Source organism: Glandiceps talaboti, chromosome 13, assembly GCF_964340395.1.
Source record: "Glandiceps talaboti chromosome 13, keGlaTala1.1, whole genome shotgun sequence".
Classification (NCBI taxonomy): Eukaryota; Metazoa; Hemichordata; class Enteropneusta; family Spengelidae; genus Glandiceps; species Glandiceps talaboti.
This window is the reverse complement of record NC_135561.1, coordinates 11,053,958-11,062,363: the sequence shown is the minus strand read 5'-3', so window position 1 is coordinate 11,062,363 and position 8,406 is coordinate 11,053,958.

Sequence of the window (8,406 nt, the reverse complement as noted above, 5' to 3'; positions counted from 1 at the left end):
TCCAGGATTCTGCGTTCCTCGCGTGAAATTAAAGTTCATTCGATTTCTGCCAATTTCGTGCTTTTGAAAATATGACAGTCGCTCCACAGGCATGACAGGTTCATTAATCTGTGCAATATTAACCACGACCTGGTAAATGATCGAATGGCAAATACACAGATGAGCACGAGGTACGGAAAGGCGGTGAACTAATGGTAATGGGTGGGATATACAGTTATACTGAGTATGACTGCTAGAGGCTAAAGCCCGTATACTGCAAGTTGTTAGTCAGAAAAAGAATTCAGCCTTCTGTCTACAATGGAGACAAGACAACGTTCGGCAAAGAAACAGCATGTGAAGACAGACAGCGGTGTGCATGGTGGCGATGACGCAGGTAAGAAAGAATCAACAAAGCCTAATAACAAAGTAAAGGTCAGAGGTCATACTATGACCTTAAAGCCAGTAAAGGGTTAGATAGCGAGAATTGTCAAAAATATAAACTAAAACAGCAAACGAAAGAAAAAAGAAGAAAGGGAGTAATTCTTGAGGCAAACATCTGCAGACATCCGTGGCGATAATCTCCGTTAGTTTCAAAGCGTTTCAACCTCGGGTGTCAGCATTGGGTGTGTTTACTTTATCGAAAATCATTTTCACATTGTAATCATGAAACTCGTGTTGTACGGTATGCCAGGCCATGTGTTGGAATGTAGAAAATAATGTCAGTTCACTGTTTACATACTGGAAATGCTGTCATTCGTTTTCTGTCATTCGTTTTAGGGTCACCCGTAATATTCAATAAACCCATTTTTTATATGACACTGACTAGGGCATAGTTGTACAGCAGTAACAATTCGTACCTTTATTTCATTAATTCATATATTTGTAGAAGTATGATATAGTTTGGCCATGGAACTGATTAATACCAACAACATCTGCAATATAACATAATTATGAAAATTAAAATTAAAACATAAAGTGTTTTATTGAAAATTGCAACAAATGGCCGGTTATGATAGTACCAGATGGAACTGCTTTGATGAATGAGACCCCTGTGTGTGCTTATTGAATTCGTACGTATTATCGACAGGTTAAAGTTTATTTGCACAAGTTTAAACGTAGACCATTCCTGAAGTTGCATAATTACAAAAAATGTAAATAGCGGTAGCCCAGTTGCTGGCGATTTTTGAGGACGTGTTAAAATGCGGACAGAAGAGCGCCCTCATCTGACTCTGAGTTAGAACCACAGTGAGATAATAGTTAAGTATAGACAAAGAGATTATTTCCATTGATATTTTTTTCAGAGGACTTATAAACGATTCAAGTTTTTAAACGTTGAGGGTTTTATCTAGTAAATACTTTTACTCTCTCGAAGATTCTGATTTACAATACAATACTGGATTGAATTGATCAGATAACAGGCACCTACCAACCAACCAACCAACCAACCAACCAACAAACAAACAAACCAGCAAACCTACCTACCTACCTACCTACCTACCTACCAACCAACCAACCAACCAACCAACCAACCAACCAACCAACCAACCAACCAACCTACCTACCTACCTACCTACCTACCTACCTACCTACCTACCTACCTACCTACCTACCAACCAACCAACCAACCAACCAACCAACCAACCAAACCCCCATGAGCACCGTTAGTTCTGTTCAGTGGCACTGAATGTTCATACCAGTACGCTATACATAGCTTTGTCAAATAACCAAGTTTTCAGTTTCACTTTGAAATCAAATCCAGGCTAAAGGCTTTACACAATTTCTGTAGAGGAAGTAAGTTCCAAAGTTTTAAAGCAACTCGCTAGAATGAATGCCAATGACCCCATAGGTTATTTGAGTAAATTTGTTATTTTTAGCTGTGGACATATTTTTATTTCATGAGCGTAGATCTGGAGTTCTGTAGGACTTTTCGAAGAAAATCACAAATGCACAAGTCAAATGATATCATTTATTTGTCATTCATAGATTCAACAAGTCCTAAAACGAAAGAAGAAAGGACGACTACTTCTGAGGGCAAGTCAACCAGCTCTGTTCCGACTATCGTTATAGTGGCTGTTATTCTATCATATTCGATAGTGTTGTTCTTGGTATGGAGATATAATTACCCATCAGAAAAATCTGCCAAGTCACTAGACGTAGACAGCGCCCTCAACCAGGACACGGATGAAATAAATGAATTGGATTACTTGACAAGTCTTGGCTGGCATTTGATGAAAGAGCGGGAATTAGATGGCGCCAAAATTGTCTTTGAAGAGGTATGCTCAAACGATATTTATGACAACATTATTTTGCGTTATTTGGGGAAGTTCAACTAACTTTAATACAACGTCTGAAAAAGGTTCAACATTCTGTACCTGAAATTCCCTGAAAATAAAATCCGAGTGAAGGGGTCCGTCGAAATAAATATCGACAAAGGACTACAAAGGTCTACATGTTACAACTGATAACGTAGTAAAAATGTAGCATAAATTTGAAGGGGTTGACATTTTTCATGTAGATATAACGCCCCATATAATAAATAAAATAAACGAACCACCCCTTAACACCATTATAGACATATCCATTTTAATGACCAATTATTACAAAGTTTCGATCATGCATATATGCTAATCGAATGTTTGAAAATGTTTATCCAGTGTGATAATATCCCAGAAGATTAGACACAAAGCAAATTTTCGCTGTAACCGATTGCTCGCCAATTATAAGATTAGGGTGTTTTAATTTAGATAAGAGGAGAAGGTGTCTTTATTAAGTCAATATAGAAAAGAGAGAATTACATACAGCCTCAGACTGTTAGTGGTCTGAAAGATATATATACAGCTGAGAGCAAAGTAACCAGGGAAAGAAAAAAAATAGTTTTAAAACTCAATGAGAGAATTGATCAATATCACACACAAAATAAGTTATATTGCACCACAAAAATTCAATCATTCAATCGATCAATCATTCAACCAAATAATAAATCAATCAATAAATCAATTGATCGATCGATCGATCAATAAATCATTTACATGCCCGCTGCCCCCCCCCCCCCCCCGAGGTGTCACTGGCCAGAATTACGCAGTCTGACAGTTAGCTATCACTATCAAAAATGGACAAAACCTATAACTTTATAACAGAGATTCATAATCGTGTGGATAGTGAAAGATTCTTCACCCCTTGTTATTTATAACAAATAGTTTTAAGGTGTAAAATGTGAATATTGGGTTCATATTCATGTGGATAGTAAAAGACACCTCATCCCTTCGTTATTTATAAAATGTGAATATTGGATATTGCATAATCTGTAAGTTGTATATCACCCTTACCACAATTATCAGATTTAGATGCCTCCTACGGACGACGTCATCACGATGGTCACATGATTGATAACATCAGCACAACAGTAATCTCTCTCTTCCCCCCCCCCCCTCTCTCTCTCTCTCTCTCTCTCTCTCTCTCTCTCTCAGATCATATCAAAATATGGCAACGATCGTATAGCTTTAACAGCATTAGGGAGTATCTACAATACGCAAGGCAAGTACGATAAAACAGTGGAACTTCTCAGCGACCTTTTCGACTCGGGAAAAGATATTGAAGACGTTGTTAGCTACGTTGCTTTCGGAGAAGCGTTGCTTAGAGTTGGTCGATCTGACGAGGTATGTTACTAAATGTGATAACCAAATTCTGAAGTAAAATGATGGTATCTATTGATATCGTGACCTAGTAAGTAATATTTATTTAGCTTTGCCTGACTAAAATGAAGTGCCAAATACAATTAAAGAAACTCTTGCCCCAGCACTAGTGTTTATATATTCTGAGCCATGCTCCCCTGTTTGTTCTTCAGTTCAGTATGGCTAAATGACCTCATGTCTACATGGGGGGGGGGGGCAATCTCTATTTTCGTGGTAATTTATACAGAAGTACGACAAACATTAACTGAACAACTTCAATTGAATCTGATCAGCTACGGTGTATAATGTCGTATGGACAATTTCTTGTAAGTTATTTTCTGTGATTCAACCATTCGTTTTGAAGCCAATTACAATCTGTACCTTCATCCGAAGTGTCACAATTATCGTTCCATCGCTACTACAGGCGTACGAAATACACAGTAAGGCTGCCGAGAAGGGGCTTCTAAAATCGGCGTATCAAAGACCGATGGAGTACATTAAAAATCTGCGTGCGCAGCCATGGTGGACGGCAGAAGAAGCTGATGTCATGGATTTCACGAAGGTACAATATCAAAACACTTTATTTACACATTGGTGGAGGGACTGTGATTTACAGTGAGGATCACAATATTCTTTATCTCGCTCAACAGCTAAAATATGTATGCGAGACATACCTAGATCAGTTTTAAAGTAGATCTAGAGACTTGTAGAGTTATGTTATTTAAATTTATATGAAAAATGCTTTTTTCCCCCAAAAATAATAAAAATACGATATGCGAAAACTACAGCCATATTCTGCTTATCCACTTTGCAGTCAACTTCGAAAGAATTGTCAAAAGAGGGCTCCCTTCATGCGGAAAAAGGAGGGTTACTGCGCATGGCAGTATATACTGTAATCATCAAAATGTGAACTCCTCAAGAACCTGAACATTGGGTTTGAGGCAAAGCCAGCAGAATTTATTGACTGTTTTTGAATACCATCAACCTTTTCCCGGGAAACTCTGCAAATAAAAGTGATAATTCTTTGAATGGTCGATGGAGGCTACAACACTCAGACTCGACTATCACGGCCCTCACTTCTGGTCCGAAAGCTGTCTCCAATCAGCGCTCCTAGTAGCCAAACAATACAACCCTTTGTCTTTCTTGTAACCGGAATTTGGTGTATACAAAGTATAACTTTTCCGTCCACAGGATACATTACATGGAGTCTATCAAATCATGTACATGTACTTGACTTTCATTATAGGAACTTGAAAATAATTGGATGACAATTAGAGACGAGGCTCTACATTTGGTAGATATAGATGGAGCATTTTTCACAGAAAAGGAAAACTTAACGAAATATGGTGACTGGAAAGAACTCATTCTTTTCAATGAAGGTATTAAAATCACCTTGATTATAACTTCCTCATCTTTACAGAATCATATTATTGAGATTTTGAAACCAAACGATCGGTTAGTGTTCCTCACACATTCAATATTAGACTCGTATGTGCGCATGCGTGGTACATTTTGATTTGATTCTTGTTTTCACTTTGATGCGAATATTGCACAGTGCAAGCAAAATGCAAATTTGCCATGTAAATACTTGCTAACCCTAATAGATTGGGGACAATGGCGGAAGCTATTACAATGTAGTAAATGTATGTACCTACCGGCAGGCACTACTCCTCATACACTTCGCAAACTTTCAAACTAAACTCTCTCCAGCGAGAAGAGAGTTATTGGTTAAAGGCCAGGGATTCAGTCCCAGGTTCTCACTTTGGATTATACATACGGATTAAATAGGATAATTCTTTTGTTTTGACCCAACGTTAATTCTATAGCTCTAATAAGACAACTGCTTTGCATACCTAAATCCTAGCCCTAATCTGAAGTGGCCATATGGATGAGAATTGGGTATATATTTTGCATTTTTGATTTGAAAAACAATTTTATCATGGTTTTCTACAAGTAAAGTTCATGTGAAGGAACACATACCAAGTCCTTGGTTGTAACTCAATAAATCATTGTACGTACGTAACATAACAACATTTTTTGCACATTTTTTTTAGCATTTTGCAATACATTGAGTTACAAACACAGACTTTGTCAATGTTATTTAATGTTCACTTTCAAATTCAGGTAAGAGGCCTTGGTAAAATTGTTTTATGAATTAAAAATCCAAATGATAAATACCCAATCCTAATCCATATGGCCATTTTAAGGTTAACTCGGGAATACGCTTGGATAGGTAGGTTCCAAATTTGCCTATGATCTTCTCCACTGCATGAAGGATATTTCCCTTGAACACAAAACCAATGTAATTTGTGTTAAAATTCATAACATCTCTACAAAAATCATGAATTCTTAAAGATTCGTAATCTATTTTTTTAAAAGGCAGAGTCATTGCACCTAACTGTAAGCGAACACCCAGTACTTGTGACCTCTTGGACCAATACCAGAAGTTGACAAACTGTAAGCGATGCCAGGTAAGTATTTGTAAAGATGAAAACAAGTCATGAAAGGGTAAAAATTATCTTGTTATGAATTAGTGCTGTTAGTAAGTGGTTCTAGTAGTGTCTGTTATGAGTGTGGGTTTAGACTTGCTCCAGTCTTTGTTTTTCTCACTCTTTATTTGGAGAACTTTTAAAACACGTACAGTTGTATATGTAGTCTTCTTTTGTTTGGAATAGTGACCTGAGTGATTGCGAACGATCAGGCTTACACTAAAAATGAATAACAAACAAACAAACAAAACATTTGACGAACGTGAGATTCCCAACCTCCCAAGGAAGTGGTACCAGTCTAGGTTGTGGTGGTAAAATTCTGTAGACAGGAGAGAACATAGTCTGTAAGGTAAGCCGTGACGGGGCGCCCTCAATCATCGGCCAACCCCTAACACGATGGAGGCCGGTGAGGGCGAAACGTCACGACGTATCTTACAGTCTAGTCTAGAGAGAACACACACTGAAACTTTTTGTCAGGTGATTTCCCTTATCTACATAGTAACAACTAATTTAAAATACAACCGTTAACGTTTTGTATCTCTGGATCCACTCTCCTTCAAGATAAAATACTCTCTTATGCAGCCGGGAACACACATATGGCCACACTGTGGACCAAGTAACAGCAAATTACGTATCCACCTTGGACTACAAATCCCTGAAGGCGCAAAGATTCGAGTCACTGACACAACACGGTTAGTACCAGCCTGATATCATGCCCCTATTTTCGTATACCTTACTTTAACATCACAGGCATTAAAATATTTGTATTAGTTCATATACCTATGTCCAGATCAATCGTTCTTGATGACGTCTAACACGGAATATGACTTCTGATATGAGCCGTTAAACGTCATGATATGAGACGTCAAACGTCATTAGGAAGCGCCGTTCTGATTGGACAAGACATGGTGATTCCAAATTTAAATAAATAGAATTGAAATGTTTAATTAATTAATACCTTGTATGTGGCTGTTCAATCCAGTACTTTTACGTTTATCTTTCCGGTTTAATGAAACTTCGCGATGAGCAACACACCCAATACCCAAACATGAAACATGTTTCATGTAGGCCATGTTTTAACAGTTAATCACCCTCTGCAAAAGACAGACTAATTAAACAATTGTATTACAATATTATATGAATCACCCTCAACAATTGTATTATTCCTGCACAGTTTCATTTATTCTGCTGTTGCTACTAGCTTTGTTGTCGTAGAATGGGACGTCACACTAGGTGAGCGTGTATGAATCCGACAACTGACACTGCGCGCTCCACTATAACAGAACAGATGCAACTGCAGACATCAGACTGTGGACGAACGGAAACTGTTACAAACAGGGAAATTTAAACAAATGAATTTGATGTTCACGTTCACAAACAAATTTCCAGTTCCCCTGGCATTTCGTATACACATAAAGAGGCCATAAAACTGTTCTTATCAAACCATGGTGTGTAATACAAGCCTGTGCTGCCGTGTTCCAATATGCTGAGCCAAGTGGTATTAACCCGAATTCATTTGTTTACTAACCCTGTTTGTAACAGATTCCATTTGTCCATGGTCTGGTGTCGACAGTTGTAGACTATATAACCGTATTGTAGGATCGACATGGTAGGTATGCTTGACCACATTTCCTGTCTTATTACAGAGAATGGGAGGATGGCAAAATATTTATTTTTGATGACTCATACGAACACGAAGTGTGGCAGAGTGGAGTGACTGCTCGACTTATACTTATAGTAGACATATGGCATCCAGATATCACCGAACAACAGAAATTAGAATTATTACCAAGGAGACCAGTTTATAACAAAAACTGAACACCTTTGCTATACATGAACTGGAAGTGACTAAGGACCAATTTTGGTATAAGTTAGTGTAAAAAATAAAAATAAATAAAAATAAATAAATAAATAAATAAATAGATAGATAGATAGATAGATAGATAGATAGATAGATAGATAGATAGATAGATAGATAGATAGATAGATACATTGTAGATAGATAGATAAATAATTAAATAAATAAATAAATATAAACCTAGTCCAGCAAATACTTGTTCTAACTCCCCAAGTATTATGAATTTATCGCGATTGATTTCCAGCTGACCAAATGACCATAGTAAAGAGAAGCCGTGCTGGTTATCCATAATCATGCTAGGTACCAAAAAATCCCGGACTGTTAGGTGTAAGCGGACCTCCTCAGCACCAAAATATTTTCCTGCTTACTAAATCATTGAAAAACAATTGCAAATTCTAGAGGCTTCCGA